The following is a 17,568-nucleotide window of genomic DNA, read 5'->3' on the forward strand; positions in this document are numbered from 1 at the left end:
ATTTCACAAGAGGAGGCGCATTCGTCTGGGTTGGGTTGGGTTGCGTTGGGTCTGGGCTGGCGAAGAGACTCCCGCAAGAGAGAGAGAGAGAAAACCAAGTGTCCCAACAGCAAGGCAGACGGTGACAGACAGGGTTAAAACTTCCCACAAGGATAGTTTGAGACTCTGATGCTGGGAGCTGTCACTCTCTCAGGATCCTCCCTCCTCCAGGCAGCGGGGAGATGAATTGTGAGGGTCCTTTCCCAGTGTCAGCAGTGGGAGCAAGCGGCAGCTGCCGGGGGAGGGGAGGGGGTCTATCCTTTGTTGGAGAAGATGTACCGCCCACTCTGTCTCCCCGCCACCGCCCCCCCCCCCCCCCGCCACCAAGTCTCTGGAAGTCTCCCAGCGTGGGAACGTCCCTTACAAATCCCCAGCAAAAAATATCAAACGGACTGTGGTTCCCGCGATTCAAGACCTGACCATCCTGATTGCAGAGAGAGAGATAGAGATGTGTGAAGATGCGAACTGCCTGTGGCTCTGCTCTGAACACTCTCTGCAAATCTCTGATTAGTTAGAGAGCGAATGCCTTCGCTCCACTGACTCCCCTGGTTTATTATTCAGTCTGTGCACCGGGACAGCCACGGTGGCACAGTGGGTTAGCACTGCTGCCTCACAGTGCCAGGGACCCGAGTTCGATTCCCGACTTGGGTCACTGTCTGTGTGGAGTTTGCACGTTCTCCCCGTGTCTGCGTGGGTTTCCTCCGGGTACTCCTCCCACAGTCTAAAGGACATGATGGTTATGTGTATTGGCCATGCTAAATTCTCCCTCAGTGTACCCGAACAGACAGACACTGGCAACGAGGGGATTTTCACAGTAACTTAATTGCAGTGAAGATAGGAGGAGGCCATTTGGCCCTTCGAGCCTGCTCCATTTATCACAATCATGGCTGATCAGCTGATCAGCCTTTTTCCCCATAACCTGTCCAACATGTCCACGCTGTGTTTGCCTTCTTCATCAAACACGATCAACATGTCCTTACATTCCTTTCTCCCTGCCCATCTCTCCAGCCCCACCATCACCCACCCCACCAATGTGGTGGTCTAGCCTCCTCCTAATTTGTCTGTACTTTTATTTCTTGTAACCAGATGTTTTTATTTCTTTAACAGCTGTGTTGGGGCAACGTGGAGAGCTGATGATCTCAACAATGGAGCCAGTGCCACAATGTAGTAATGCACAAAACATATTACTCTCCTTCATCACACTGAAGTGTGAATTAACCCATCGGACAACTGACTGGTGTAATCTCACAGCAGCTTTGAGCCGTTGCGAGATTCAAATGACTCAACTAATGAGGCAGAAGTGATGCAATCTGTGTTCACCACTGAGCTGCAAACTTAATCATCAAACTGTAATCTTGCGTTGGATCATTTAAATTAGTGGACATAAGACCATAAGGAATAGGAGCAGGAGTAGACCATTCAGCTCCTGGAGCCAGCTTATTTAACTTATATTAAATTCTAAGATAGAATGGAGTTGGTGGGCTAGTTAGCATCTGATAAGACCGTAAGAAATAGGAACAGGAACAGGAGTAGGCCATTTAGTCCCTCGAGTCTGGTCCGCCATTCCAAAGGATCATGGCTGATCCAACATCCTTCACGTCCATTTTCCTGCCCTTTCCCCATAACCCTTTATTCCCTTACTGATCAAAAATCTGTCTATCTTACCCTTAAATTTACCCACCTCTGGAATTTACCTCACCTCTGGAATTCAGCCCTTTTGTCCATGTCCAGGTCCATGTCTACACAGTTCCCTTTGGCAAGGAGTTCCAAAGACTCTCAACCCTCTGAGAGAAGAAATTCCTCCTCATCTCAATCTTAAATTGGCGCCCCTTTATTCTGGGACTCTGCCCTCTGGTCCTAGACTCTCCCATGAGGGGAAACATCCTCTCAACATTGGCCCTGTCAAGTCTCTTAAGCGTCCGACATGTTTCAATGAGATCACCTCTCATTCTTCTAAATTCAAATGAGTAGAGTTGCAACCTGTTTAACCTGTCCTCATAAGACAATCCCTCCATACTGGAGATCATCTTTGTAAACTTTCTCCAGTGCATTTCCCAGTCAATGTGGAAAACTGCCCAGGAATGTCCTGTACACAAAAAGCAGAACAAATCCAACCCAGCCAATTACTGCCCCATCAGTCTACTCTCGATCATCAGTAAAGTGATGGAAGGGGTCATCAACAGTGCTATCAAGCAGCACTTACTCAGCAATAACCTGTTCACTGACACACAGTTTGGGTTTTGCCAGGATCACTCAGCTCCTGACCTCATTACAGCCTTGATTCAAACATGGACAAAAGGGCTGAATTCCAGAGGTGAGGTAAGAGTGACTGCCCTTGACATCAAGGCAGCATTTGATCGAGTGCAGCATCAAGGAGCCCCAGTAAAATTGGAGTCAATGGGAATCAGAATAAACCTCTCAGCTGTTTGGAGCCCAACTATCTTCAGTTGCTTTTTTCAATCCCCCACTATCAACATCCGAAGGGCTACCATTGACCAGAAACTGAACTGAACTAGCCGTATAAATACGGCTACAAGAGTAGATCAGAGGTTAGGAATCCTGCAGCGAGTAACTCACCTCCTGATTCCCCAAAGCCTGTCCACCACCTGTAAGGCACAAGTTAGGAGGGTGATGGAATATTCTCCATTTGCCTGAACGAGTGCAGTTCCAACAACACTCAAGAAGCTCGACACTATCCGAGGCAAAGCAACCCATTTCCATAAACATTCACGCCCTCAAAGAACAAAGAACAACAAAAATTACAGCACAGGAACAGGCCCTTCGGCCCTCCAAGCCTGCACCGACCATGCTGCCCGACTTAACTAAAACCCCCTACCCTTCCGGGGACCATATCCCTCTATTTCCATCTCATTCGTGTACTTGTCAAGACGCCCCTTAAAAGTCACTACCGTATCCGCTTCCACTACCTCCCCCGGCAACGAGTTCCAGGCACCCACTACTCTCTGCGTAAAAAATCTGCCTCGTACATCTCTTTTAAACCTTGCCCCTCGCATCTTAAACCTGTGCCCCCTAGTAATTGACTCTTCCACTCTGGGAAAAAGCTTCTGACTATCCACTCTGTCCATACCTCTCATAACCTTGTAGACTTCTAGCAGGTCCCCCCTCAACCTCCGTCGCTCCAATGAGAACAAACCAAGTTTCTCCAACCTCTCCTCATAGCTAATGCCCTCCATACCAGGCAACATCCTGGTAAATCTTTTCTGTACCCTCATTCAATCCCTCCACCGCTGACGCACACTGTGTATCATCTCCAAGATGCACTGCAGGAACTCACCAAGGTTCCTTAGGCAGCACCTTCCAAACCTATAACCGCTACCATTGAGATGAATAAGGGCAGCTGATGCCTGGAAACACCACCACTTGCAAGTTCCCCTCCAAGTCACTCAGCAACCAGACATGAAAATATAACACCGTTTCTTCACTATTGCTGGGTCAAAATCCTTTCCGATTAGCACTGTGGGTGTGCCTACACCACAGGGAGTGCAGTGGTCAAGAAAGCAGCTCACCACCAACTTCTCAAGGGGAATTAGGGATGGGCAATAAATGCTGGCCTCACCAGTGATGCCCACATTCTGTCAATGAATGAGAAATAAATCCTGAACTAGACAGATTAATTGAGGTACTATAACATGCCTGACATAACCACAGACCATAACTAGAGGTCACAGATTCAGGTTCATAGGAAGGAAGATGAATAATTAGATTTAATTGCTTTACCCAGAGAGGGCTAAAGGTGCCAAACAGATTGTCCTGGCAGACAGTGATGATAAATGATGGCGGAACTGGATTGTTTTATTTTTGTTTGAAAAGAAAAGGGAGAAAAGATGAAATCATTAGAAGGCGTTAAGTTTTTGTTCCATTGAACATTCTTCAAGAAAAAGTCAATAACAGAAAAACCTAAGGGACACACAGCATGTAAGAAATAATTGAACTTATTTGAGGCATCTGGCTTAAAAAGAAGCAAATTGCATAACAACATGAGGCAGATGATCATCTCACCAAGGCCTCAAAAACAAAACAATGAAAGAATAATGGTATTTTATAAAAGTTAGTCTGGCAAGTACTTCACACCCAGTTATTATATGTCCAAAATTGTTGCGACCTTAAAAGTTGAAAGTTTATTTAATAGTGTCACAAGTAGGCTGACATTAACACTGCAATGAAGTTCCTGTGAAAGTCCCCTAGTCGTCACACTCCAGCGCCTGTTCGGGTACACTGAGGGAGAATTTAGCACAGCCAATGCATCTAACCAGCACGTCTTTCAGACTGTGGGAGGAAACTGGAGCACCCAGAGGAAGCCCATGCAGACATGGGGAAAATGTTCAGACAGTGACCCGAGCCGGGAATTGAACCGGGGTCCCTGGCACTGTGAGGCAGCAGTGCTAACCATTGAGCCACCATGCCGCCCTCCAGGCATTACCATGAGGTACCATCAGTTGTGCCTTCACCAGATCTTGCTAATCTGCTAGCAAGAAAGACAGCCCAACATCATCATCCTCCTGCAACTCAATTTGCCCAGCATCCAGGCGCTAATCACTTTAAACCAGCTCTGCAGGGCGGGGTCGGGAGTTCCTAAGGCTGACATGTGGTTCCTGAAGCAACTACTCTACTCAGAACTCAGAAGGAGACTATCAGGAGGACAGAAGAAATGCCTTTGGGAAGTTCTCTAAGCATTGCTGAAGAGATCAAACATCCCTGCCAACTCACAGGAGACGCTGGCTGGTGATTAATGAAAATGGAGAAGGTCCATCTGGAAAAGCACCGCACGCATTGTGTGACTTCTTCAGGAAGACACGAAGAGGAGGGTTGAGGCTTCGGAGCGAGTGCGCAAATCTCCAAACAATCCATCTGCACCACCCGGCCAGCATCCGGCAGAGTCTGCAGATCACACAATGGACTGATAAGACATCTCTGAACTCATCAAAACAGAAATGAAATCACATCATCTTTGATCCCAAGGGTTTGCTTAAAAAAGAGCTTCGCCATGAAACCATTCCTCGATTCATTGCAATGCTGGGCTTTGGTTCATCTTGGACACATTTTTCACTTACAAGAGGCAAAACATGACTGGCCCAGATTTTGTGCAAAAATCCTTTTAGGAACAGGGAAAGATCATGAGGCCGAAGGAATCAATCTCTTTTACAGCAATGTCAATACAATTTGGCCACCATTTCATCAAGTCAGAGACTTTATTTCACCATAAGACGTAGGAGCAGAAGTAGGCCATTCAGCCCATCAAGTCTGCTCTGCGTCTGCTCTGCCATTCAATGAGAACACGACTGACGTGATGTGATAATCCTCAACTCCACTTGCTCGCCGTCACATTCCAAAGTTGGTGCTGTTCAGACCAATTCAGATTTTGGACGTGGGCTGTGAAAAACAGAAAGCAATCCCTGCCTCACTTTGACACAATAACTTGCCAGCAAGTTAGGTTCCGTGTCATTTTAATTAAACTGATTTGAGTTGATGTGCTCACAAAAAAACAATGACACTCGGTGAGGTGTCCATTCGGGGACAAAGCGCAGACACGATGGGCCTATTGTCCTTCCCAGAATCGAACCCATTCTGTGTGATTCTGTGAAATACTGCTCTTAGAGATGATCTTTAATGGCTGTTTGAATAACTTAACAAATGAGCGAAACGTCAGGATATTGGAATAATGTTAATGAATATTTCCCAAGAAATCAATTATGTTGCCTGTCTGGGGCTTTGTTATAATTTCTCAAGTACAACATAGAGTCAAAAAGCACTTGCCTACATTCTTGATGCAGAGCACAGTTTATGTAGTTTGGTGAACATAAGTAGAGCGAGAGGGGAGGGAGTGAATGATATGGAACGGTCCTGTAGAGCAGTTTCAGCATTTAGGTACACTCTTCTGCATGACATTTAACGCAATTGCCTTGCCAGTCTTGAAGGGCAGCACAGTGGTTAGCACTGCTACCTCACAGCTCCAGGAACCCGGGTTCAATTCCGGCCTCGGGTCACTGTCTGTGTGGAGTTTGCACATTCTCCCCGTGTCTGCGTGGGTTTCCCCCAGGTGCTCCGGTTTCTTTCCACAGTCCGAAATGTACGGGTTAGGTTGATTGGCCGTGCTAAATTGACACTCGTGTCAGGGGGGCTAGCAGGGTAAATATGTGGGGTTAGAGGGTATAGGACCTGGGTGGCGTTGCAGCTGTTGCAGACTCGCTGGGCCAAATGATCTCCTTCTACACTGTAGGGATTCTATGATTTGATGATTTTTTTGTTGACAGAATGTGGCTATAGCTACATGAAGCCCTGGTTAGATGACACATCGGGTACTGTGAACCATTCTGGTCATGTTTGCGAATAAATGGGAGGAGTGCGGCCGAGATTGACCAGAATGACACCTGGGCTCAAAATGACGAGGATAGGTTGCATACATAGGCTGGAAATGAGAACATTAAGGGGTGATTTGAGTTATCAAGCTGTTAAAAGGAACAGGTAGACGAGATCGAGATGTACTATTTTCACTGGTTGAAGAGTCTCAAACTAGGATCATAGTCCATAAACCGCAGCCAGACCCATCAGGAGTAAAATTAGGAAACACACCAATATACAAAGTGAAGATTTGTACTGTTCTACAAACGGCAATTGATGTAAGGTAAATTATTCATGTCGAATGGATCGGGTTTTGTTCGCTTGGCCATGCTAAATTCTCCCTCAGTGTACCCGAATAGGCGCCGGAGTGTAGCAACTGGGGAATTTTCACAGTAACTTCATTGCAGTGTTAATGTAAGACTACTTGTGACACTAATAAATATTTACCTGAAACCTATCATCATCTTCAACACATCTATCAAATTTTATCCTTGCCTCCTCTGCTCTGAACACAAAAACATTAGCTTCTACAGTCTCTCCTCATAATCTCCCTCAACCTCTGATCTCTTCAGACCATCTCAAAAGCTTTCAAATGTCTGCCCTCAAGTGTGAATTCCAAAACTGGACACAATGCTGTAGTTGGAGCTGAAACAGTGTTTAATAAAGATTTCGCAGGGAACCCTCTAAAGGGAGCAGAATTCTGCATGTGTGCAAGTGTGTGAACAGGCACACACACACAAATACACCCTCTCTCCCTAACATCACTCTCCCCCTCACACACACGCTCTCTTTCACAAGCTCTCTCTCACAAATACACACATTCTCCTGCAGAAATGTACGCTCTCCTACACACATGCACACACTCTCCTACACACATACACGCTCTCCTACATACACACACGCGCTCACTCTCCTATGCATAGACACACACGCACTCTCCTACGAACATCCATACACACACACACACACAAATACACTCCAAAACATTCACGCGCTCTCCTACATATACATTCTCTCCTGCACATAAACACTCACTCTTCTACACATAACACACACACACTCCTACACACATGCGCACACACTCCCACATACACACACACACACAAAATCCATAACAGACACAGAGCAAACTATAGTCTGGACAGCCAGAATCATCTAAAATTCTGAGGTTTCACACTTTTCATTTAGGTCAAGAGCAGAGTCCAGGACTATGTTGTAACTTGAAGAAGAGCAAGGTAAAGACAAGTTGGGAGTAAATGTAGTCAACAGCTAGACTGAACAGCAAATTGAACAGTCATCTTGACAAATTGTGATGCCTGCTGATTCAGCTCTGAAGTTAAAAAATAATAACTTTCAACATTTGGCTACAAATGATTAGTGGTGTGATTTTTCTGCTATCTAGTGATTAACAGTGAAGGCTTGTTTTCTTGACTGAGTTATTTGGTGCTTCGCCCCTCTGTTTCACAAACATTAGCATCATGTCATCCACTAATGCTCTATTTCCCTCCTTTTAGATGCAAGCCACACTGAATGTAATTTTTCAAAAATTTGCTCCGTGTATTTGGTGTATAACGTATTTTCCTCGCTGGTATATGTCATTCTGGGCATCCAAGGCCCAACAGGAGGTAACATGCAGAATTTCCAACAGAATGAACATTTATTTATTGCAGCTGCATAACGAGAAATGCAGGATTCATTCAACAATTATCTCAGGCAATGGTCTAGTGGTATTGTCGCTAGACTATTAATCCAGAGACCCAGGGTAATGTTCTGGAGACCCAGATTCAAATCCCACCATGGCAGATGGTGGAATTTGAATTCACTGAAAAATATCTGGAATTAAGAATCTATTGATGACCATGAAACCATTGTCGACTGTCGGAAAAACCCATCTGGTTCACTGATGTCCATTAGGGAATGAAATCTGCCATCCATACCCAGTCTGGCCTACATTTGACTCCAGAGCCACAGCAATGTGGGTGACTCACAACTGCCCTCAGGCAACTAGGGGTGGGCAATAAATGCTGGCCAGCCAGCGACGCCCATGTTCCATGAATGAACAAAAAAATAATTAACCGCGGAAGTTTTAAAAACTGATGTCTAGGATTACGGACCGTTCACCAGGTTGTGACACACCCAAAATCAAAGTCATGAATCACAACTTCCTGCCGACTTTGATTTATCAGTCTCCAAAAGGCAATCTTCAGGTAAGGCACAGTCATTTCGGGAAACTCAGAGAAGCAAGAGAGGATCCTTGCCTGAAGACATTTCACCAACCAATGCACATAACCGAACCAGAAAATAAGACGAACATTTAATTTCATGGGTTACTGACTAAAACATCGTGAATAACATCTATTATAAGATCCCTGGAGGAAAGAAAAATGAAGGAATCCATCAGCCACTGAAGCTAACACTCATTCCCTCAATTTCTCTGCTGTTATTTCTGTCACATTGATAGCTATGGGGCGGCACAGTGGTTAGCACTGCTGCCTCACAGCGCCAGGGACCCGGGTTCAATTCCCGGCTTGGGTCACTGCCTGTGTGGAGTTTGCACGTTCTCCCCGTGTCTGCATGGGTTTCCTCCGGGTGTTCTGGTTTTCCCCTCCACTGTCTGAAAGACGTGCTGGTTAGGTGCATTGACCCGAACAGGCGCCGGAGTGTGGCGACTGGGGGAATTTTACAGTAACTTCATTGCAGTGTTAATGTCAGCCTTGTGACCAATAAATAAACTTTACTTTATATCAGAAGTCACAAATCTGATTCAGTGCCTTAGGTCTCTTGGTAAAGTGAAGGCTGTTTACCAGCTGTATACTGACACAACATCCTGGTGTCAAAGGTGGCCTGGGACAGTTAAAACAGTGGGTGAGCCAGTTTGATATCACGTAAGTGATTTAGACATCAGCATGTACATCTTCAAACTCTTAAGTCAGAGAAAGTGCAGTGGTGTCCCGTTACTGACTATCCCTGTTGAACAATTCATGCCACGTTCATCTTTTGGCTCAGAATTAATGTTTAAGAGATTACTTTTCAAGATCACTTTGTTCCAGGTGAGTGTAAAAGATCACCTGGCACTGCACAAAAAACAGGGAATTCTGTCCACCACACTGGTCAGTATCTATCCCTCAAACAACATCACTTAAAAAGATCACCTGGTTACTGTCACACCACGGTTTGTGCAAGCTTGTTGTGTGCAAATAGGCTGTTACATTTTCTACAACTGATAGTGGGTCCACTTCAAAAGTAGTTCATGAGGAGTAAGTACCATGGGACCACTTGAAGTTGTCAACGGCTATATATGTGCAAGCAAAACATGTGACCTGGTCATTGGAGTTTGCTTGTTTTCCAAGAATGGTGTCTCCAGAAGTGTTGAGTGAATCTGATGGTTGGCAAAGTTTGAAACAAAATTGTGTTGAGCCACTGGACTGCTCAAATATTTTTCCAAATAAATTTGTAATCACTGGCTTTTAGCATTCCAAGAAACGTTGTCCCTGAGGCAAAGAGTAACTCTGGTATAATATCAACTTGCTGGCTCTGCCTCACATCTGCAAGTACCGGACTGCTGCCTCTTGTCATCTGAACTTATACGTGCTGTTATGATTTCCACAGGGACTGATCACTTGCAAGACAACAAACAACAGGAACAAGTTCTATTTCAATTGGCAACTTGCCAATTGCCAAAACGGCAGGAAAGATCCCCTATTTAACATTTACAACAATCAAAAATCCTTGTGCCATGGTTATATTTTACTCTGCCCCTTAGGTGGACAATTTATTTTTTGGTCGGATAAATTCAACCTCCTGAACTGACTTTTATGTTGCGCGATGAATTGGAGATAGATAGAGTCATAGTCATAGAGGTTTACAACATGGAAACAGGCCCTTCGGCCCAACTTGTCAATGTCGCCCTTTTTTTTTAAACCCCTAAGCTAATCCCAATTGCCCACATTTGCCCCATATCCCTCGATATCCATCTTACCCATGTAACTGTCTAAATGCTTTTTAAAAGACAAAATTGTACCCGCCTCTACTACTACCTCTGGCAGCTTGTTCCAGACACTCACCAGCCTCTGTGTGAAATAATTGTCCCTCTGCACTCTTTTATATCTCTCTCCTCTCACCTTAAACCTATGCCCTCTAGTTTTAGACTCCCCTACCTTTGGGAAAATATATTGACTATCTACCTTGTCTATGCTCCTCATTCTTTTATAGATCTCTATAAGATCACCCCTCAGCCTTCTACGCTCCAGAGAAAAAAGTCCCAGTCTATCCAGCCTCTCCTTATAACTCAAACCATCAAGTCCCGGGAGCATCCTAGTAAATCTTTTCTGCACTCTTTCTAGTTTAATAATATCCTTTCTATAATAGTGTGACCAGAACTGTACACAGTACTCCAAGTATGGCCTTACCAATGTCTTGTACAACTTCAACAAGATGTCCCAACTCCTGTGTTCAATGTTCTGACCAATGAAGCCAAGCATGCTGAATGCCTTCTTCACCACTCTGTCCACCTGTGACTCCACTTTCAAGGAGTTATAAACATGTACCCCTAGATCTCTTTGTTCTGTAACTCTCCCCAACGCCCTACCATTAACTGAGTAAGTCCTGCCCTGGTTCAATCTACCAAAATGCATCACCTCGCATTTATCTAAATTAGATTCCATCTGCCATTCGTCAGCCCACTGGCCCAACTGATCAAGATCTTATTGCAATTGGAGATAACTTTCTTCACTCCCTCGGGGCAAAGCTAGGCAAATCTTCCAACTTCCTGGTCTCTTCAATCCGAGCACAGGTTTCCGACCTCATCTTGCGGGTGAATAATCGACTTACTGCCTCTGTCTCTTTGCTCTCTCTCTCTCTCTCTCAGGTTCTTACAGACTAACCATTTCTGAGAGGTTCAGTGGTATGCAGGGAAACTTGCACCCGCTCCTAGAATGACATCATCCAATGGAATCTTCCCCTCTCAAAGCTCATTTCATGACAATGTAAATCACATGGTCCTTGTATCCAAGCAGAAATAAAATTTGCTGATGGAATGTTGGCTCTTATTTCAAGGAGTTGGAGTATAAGAGTAGGGATGTCTTGCTGTAATTGTGCAAGGTGTTGGTGAGACCATATCTGGAGTACTCCGAGCAATTTTGGTCCCATTATTTAAGAAAAGATATGATTTCATTGGAGACAGTTCCAAGTAGGTTCATCAGGATGATCCCAAGTATGGAGGGATTGTCTCATGAGGAAAGGTTAAACAGATTGGGACTCTACTCATTGGAATTTAGAAGAATGAGGGTGATCTCATTGAAACAGATAGGATTGTTAAGAAGCTTGACAGGGTAAATGCTGAGAGGATGTTTCCCCCTCGTGGGAGAGTCCAGACAACATTGTCTCAGAATAAAAGGCAGCCAATTTAAGACTGAGATGAGGAGGAATTTCTTCTTGCAGAGGGTTGTGAGTCTTTGGAACTCCTTGCCATAGAGAACTGTGGGGGCAGAGTCCTTGTGCATATTTAAAGCTGAGATAAATAAATTTTTGATCAGTAAGGGAATCAAGGGTTATAGGAAAAGGGCAGGAAAGTGGATGTGAGCAAGGTTGCACCAGCCATGAATGGCGGAGCAGACTCGAGGGACCAAATGGTCTACTCCTGTTCCTATTTCTTATGGTCTTATTAAATGCTAATAAGACCACCAACTCCATTCTATCTTTGAATTTAATACAAGTTTTACAAAAGTCGACATTCCTGACATCTCCCTGGGATTTGGGAGACTATCAGTCCATCTACCATCAGCGCAGTCACTTGGTCATTGTTTGCAGGTACGATTATCTTGCACGCTCTTCCTTGCACAACAACCTGAATTCCCCTTTAACCTTTAGGAAGGAAATCAGCTGATAGCTTATCGTCAGCAGAATTTGGAATATGACTCCCCTTTCATTTCTCCATTCCACCCAGATCAATAAACAAAAGTGCTTTAATCATTTGATTTAAGATCGGCTTGCCCTTGAGTTCTGCCTGTGAACACCAAGTCAGCACATGCACACTGGACTGTGCAACTGATTGCTGAAATTTGGACACTGTTCAAAACAAAGCCACTTCTCCTTCACTCAATGTAGGTTAGCCAGGGTTAATGAGGGATCTCCATTTCACAGTGACAACCAACCAGGGGTGAAGTGGAAATAGAATCCCATCTCCGTTGATGCCTTAAAACCACAATACATCAAGGATGGCGGAGGGTGGGGGTAACATTTCCTTCAGAGGGCTGAAGCGTTTGCCAGTTCAAGGATTGGTTCCTTTCCTTGATGTAACCATAATGGGGCAGGGGAAATAAACAGCAAAGGGCTTGCAAGTACTTCCAACATGGCTCCATTGGAAAATGTACTCCGATGCCCAATATGATAGCCCCTCAATGATTTATGGAATGTCATGCTTTCTGAATACATTCAAGATCTAGGCAGGATTGCTCCGGTTCTAAAAGCAACCTGATGCCACTCGGAACCAGGCAGCACTAAAGCAGACGAGAAGTCATTTAGTTGTCCAGAACTTGAGTATTGCTGAGAACAGAGCCATGTTTGTCAAATCTTTTTATCTTGCACTCATCAGGACAGTTCGCAAGATTACTAAATTAAAAGGGAAGAACAATTTATACTGTATGTGAAGAGGGTGTTGAATGGTAGAAGCATTGCCATGGGGAATGCTCCAGTTGAGGGTGACTGACAGTTAACTGCCAGACATTGTTTGAAAGTTAAACCAGGCAGTTTGATCCTGATTGATCAAGGCACTGCCCTGTGGAATGAATCAGTGAATGGCTGTCACTTATTTTGTTCAACTGAAACAAGTGCAATGTGTGCATGTTATTTCTGTCCACAAAGAACAGGGCACCATGTATTAATATATGTAGCTTCCAGTGCATGCAAACATGCCAACCTGCGAGCTCGACTGACAATCTTAAATTGGTTGTCACCGTAATTCTTAGCACACTGAGAATTATTTAACAAATGTTGTCCAATCGCGAAATCACATGTTGGACCCTGTGCTTTGAATTTTGCAAGCATGGGATGGTTAGATATGGTCTGTACCTTGCCCATTTCAAACAATTGATACGATCCACCAATCTTTGGAACCCATGGCCTACATACCCAGCATCACACAGAAACTGAGATTTCGATTCTCTCTACCCATCTGTGTGATGGGCAGAATGTACTTTTGACTTGACGCAGCATCCTGGCAAATACCACCACAGTAATAGTGTGAAACTGCGACCTTCATCTGCTGCTGAAATCTTTGAGATGTCTCTTGCCCTTCCAGAGCATTCTGAGGTGGCCTGGCCACTTTCCGGAGCTGAAAGTGACGCCCTGAGGCCTGTCCATGAGTTTGAGTGATATTCATCGCAAAATGATCTGTTCAGAGTCGTCATTATCCTGCAGCCTGCCTGTATCAATGACTTGGATAAGTGAAGTGACTATGCTGTTGCCAAGTTTGTGGATGACACAGAAATAGGTGGCAAGGCAAGTGATGAAGGTGACACAGAATCTACAGAGGGATATCGACAGGTTGGGTGAGTGGGCAAAAAAAACTTGACAGATGGAATATAATGTTGGAAAATATGAAGTTATGCACTTTGGTAGCATGCATAAAGGAGCTGAATATTATTTAAATAGGGAAATACTGCAGAATGCTGAAGGATTTTGGGGTCCTTGTGCATAAAGCACAAAAAGCGAGCATGTAAGTTCAACAGGTAATAGGGAAGGCAAATGCAGTATTAGCTTTTATTTCAAACGAAATGGAGTATAAAAACAGGGAAGCATTTCTAAAACTATACAAGGCGCTAGTTGGGCAACACCTAGATTACCATGAACAGTTTTGGTCCTCATATCCAAGGAATGATATCCTGACAATGTCAAATGAGCAATGGGACACAGTATTGCTGGTGATATGCAAATCCTGTATGGATTTCTCTGAAGGAATCTTTCACCATGTATGTGGTAAACTTACTCAAAACTGGTTGTCATAATTCGCCCAATGATTTGGCCAATTCATGTTGGACAGAACCGGTCATAGATGAGATGAGGCAGAAAGGGACATCACAATTGCGTGTGTTGGACAGCCCGTACATACACAGAGGCAGCGAGGCATATGAACGAACCCTGTCTAATCTATCTATCTATGGGTGGCACAGTGGTTAGCACTGCTGCCTCACACTCCAGGGACCCAAGTTCGATTCCCGGCTTGGGGTCACTGTCTGTGTGGAGTCTGCACGTTCTCCCCGTCTGCATAGGTTTTCTCCGGTTTCCTCCCACAATCCAAAGATGTGCAGGTTAGGTGTCCCGGGATGCGTAGGTTAGAGGGATTAGCAGGGTAAATATGTGGGATTACGGGGATAGGGGTTGGGTGGGATTATTGTCGGTGCAGACTCGATGGGCCGATTGGCCTCCTTCTGCAGTGTAGGATTTCTATCATTGCTCTTATGTAAGTCCAGTGGGCTGTTTTTCTGTTAGCTTACTTTCAAGTGAGACAGTCAGGTCGTGAGAAGAAAGGTCCAATGGATATGAATTTGGACCCATCATTGAGAATGGTGTGCGTTCCATTGACATGCTTGTTAAGGATATGTGAAAATCGGGCAGCTCCTTCAGAATCCACAATAGGCATGCGTGAGATCAGTTGGGTGCACTTTCAAGGTTCCAATGTCTTCAGTGGACTCTAGTTGTGAGTAGAGGGGTGGGGTCAAACTCAGCAAAACCCCTCTTCTGGAGCAGCATCAACTGCTGCTCCCGTTTACACCTTGTCTTCTTGTGAATTGTCTTGATCATTGCAAGACAAAAAGCTTTGACAAAATTATCCCCCTCTTCTCCATGAGGTTCAAGGCAAGATTAATGCGGGTCACCTCCTGATGGGACATCATCCCGTGCTTGCAAAATTCAAAGCACATTTCAGGGAGGTGGGGGTGGGGGGGGGAAGAGTCTGCTTGCAACGTGAATCCAGCCACTGGACTTGAGGTGAGGCCATAGCAGTGTTTCGTTTATTTATTAGTCACACGTAGGCTTACATTCTGTCCTGTAATTTCTTTGTTAAACTTTGCAACACACAATGGTTCAAGTTCAAGTTCCGAAATTCTAAATGGGAAGAATGTTTTGCGAGACATGGTCCATTGGGAGTGGCTGGTCAGCCTGTGGGTATGTCTTTGAGGCAGCTCCATACAGGAGAGATATGAACGAAGAATCATACATCATGGAAGGAGGCCATTCAGCACATTGTGCCAGAACCAAGTCTTTGAAAGAGCTGTATGACTAGACCCAGTTGCCTGTTCTTTGCCTATCAATCTGCAACACAACCTGCCCAAGAATAATGACCATTCCATGCTGTAAACCTTTCTGACTCTATGACTCTAGCCTTGGTGATGCATTGGTAGATTGCGCTCAAGCACTACTACAACCCTTCATAGTCAGTCCCTGTGGCCATTCGAGAGCCACCCTGAGAAGCTCATAATACTTTGTGTTGTGCACCCCACAGCATGTACGAAAAACATGGATTTTCTTTTGACCTGTGCTTAACTGGGTGTGAAGACTATTTCCCCATTCTCCTTTATCAAGTTGTAAGTCTGAGTAGAACAAGAGACTAGTGTGCCGCTCACAGACAATTATCCACCGGGAGTAGAGGTGGCAACTTGAGCCCCTCACCATTCTCACCAGTGCTTCACTTGATCCAGCTCAGTTGTAGCACTAAACCATAGAGTCTGCATGCTGACTTCCTGGTCTGCCTTGAGTGCGCTGGTCTCTGGGCAAACACCAACTTGAGGTCCACCGTAGCAAGATCTCTGGGCTCTAGATGGGGAAAGCCCAGCCTGCTCTTGATCACAGCCTCTGCTGTCAAGTAGAGACAAGGGCCACACCTGACTTGGTTGTGATGTCTTTCATCGTCAAAGAATCTGCCCACCTCAGTGCACATGAAAAAGACTGGGTGAGGGACTACCTCGGAAGGCTGTGGTGATTGAATATTTTTTTAAGACAGAGGTAGAGATAGATTCTTGTGAGGCAAGGGAATCAAATGGTATTGGGGGTAGATGGGAATGTGGAAATCAAAACACAAACAAATCAGCCAAGATCTTATTGAATGGTGGAGCAGGCCTGAAGGGCTGAACGGCCACCACTGCTCCTATTTCCTGTGTTGAGATGTTGAGGACAGCTAGCATCCACAGAACCAAAAGCCAGACCCAAGTGGCGCTGAGGTAACTCATTCAGTCAATAGAGTAACGACTCAAGGTTAAAGGACAGAGAAAAATGAATGATTAAAACTGTTGTGGGGAATGAGGCAGTTGGCCACTGAGCTTGCTAATGGGGAACCCTCAGAGTGTACACATAATGCACAACACTCATCCATTGCCTTCAAGCTGCTGAGTCTTAAAACGCAAAGCACAGATTGTGCTCAAAGGCAACATCCATGAGTTTGGAATGGTGTTAAGTTGCATTTGGCCTCAGAGGATGGACCTCCTTCCAAAAGTGACTCGGCAAACTATCAGCAAATAACACTTGCACCTGCCTTCTGTGGAGAAACAGTCCTGCTTGGCTCCCTTGCGGGGGGACAATGCAAGTGATTTTATGATGCAAGTATAGTTAGCAGCACACCCAAGCTGCAGAGATGTTTGTGGTTAATTAGCCCACTCCTGTTCCTCTACGAAATAACAATCCTTTGAATCACTTAAATTGCTGAATTAGATCCCAGTCTTGTTCCTGTTTGGTTTTCTCATTAGCTCTGAAATTAAATGTGAGCAGCTGATTAATTGTCATAACAGTGAAATGGTCTTTGACGTTTTAATTGACTGAAGCCATGATTCTTTTGTAGAAATGTTAAATTGGAAAGGAAAAGAGACAAATGATTGGTGTTGGATATTTGAATTACTGAGGTGAGGTGGGGTGGGCTATGTGACTGCCAGGATCTGAAGGAGAAAGATCACTGCATGTTTCTGGTGTAGCGTGCATTAAAATATTCCACCAAAGTCCTGGCCTGACTTCCTCTTTCAAAATTCATTTGGTTTTGCAGAAGGAGGTAAAGATAGAATGTTTTGTCTGGTGACATGATAACTGCAGAAGTTATTGTCAGACCAGTAAAAGTTTGTTTGTTTGAAGTGTCCCAAATCATTTTCACGGGCGTCTTGACAGGGAGTTGGATGATGCAGTTAGATC

The sequence above is a fragment of the Mustelus asterias genome, chromosome 22, assembly GCF_964213995.1.
Source record: "Mustelus asterias chromosome 22, sMusAst1.hap1.1, whole genome shotgun sequence".
Taxonomy (NCBI): domain Eukaryota; kingdom Metazoa; phylum Chordata; class Chondrichthyes; order Carcharhiniformes; family Triakidae; genus Mustelus; species Mustelus asterias.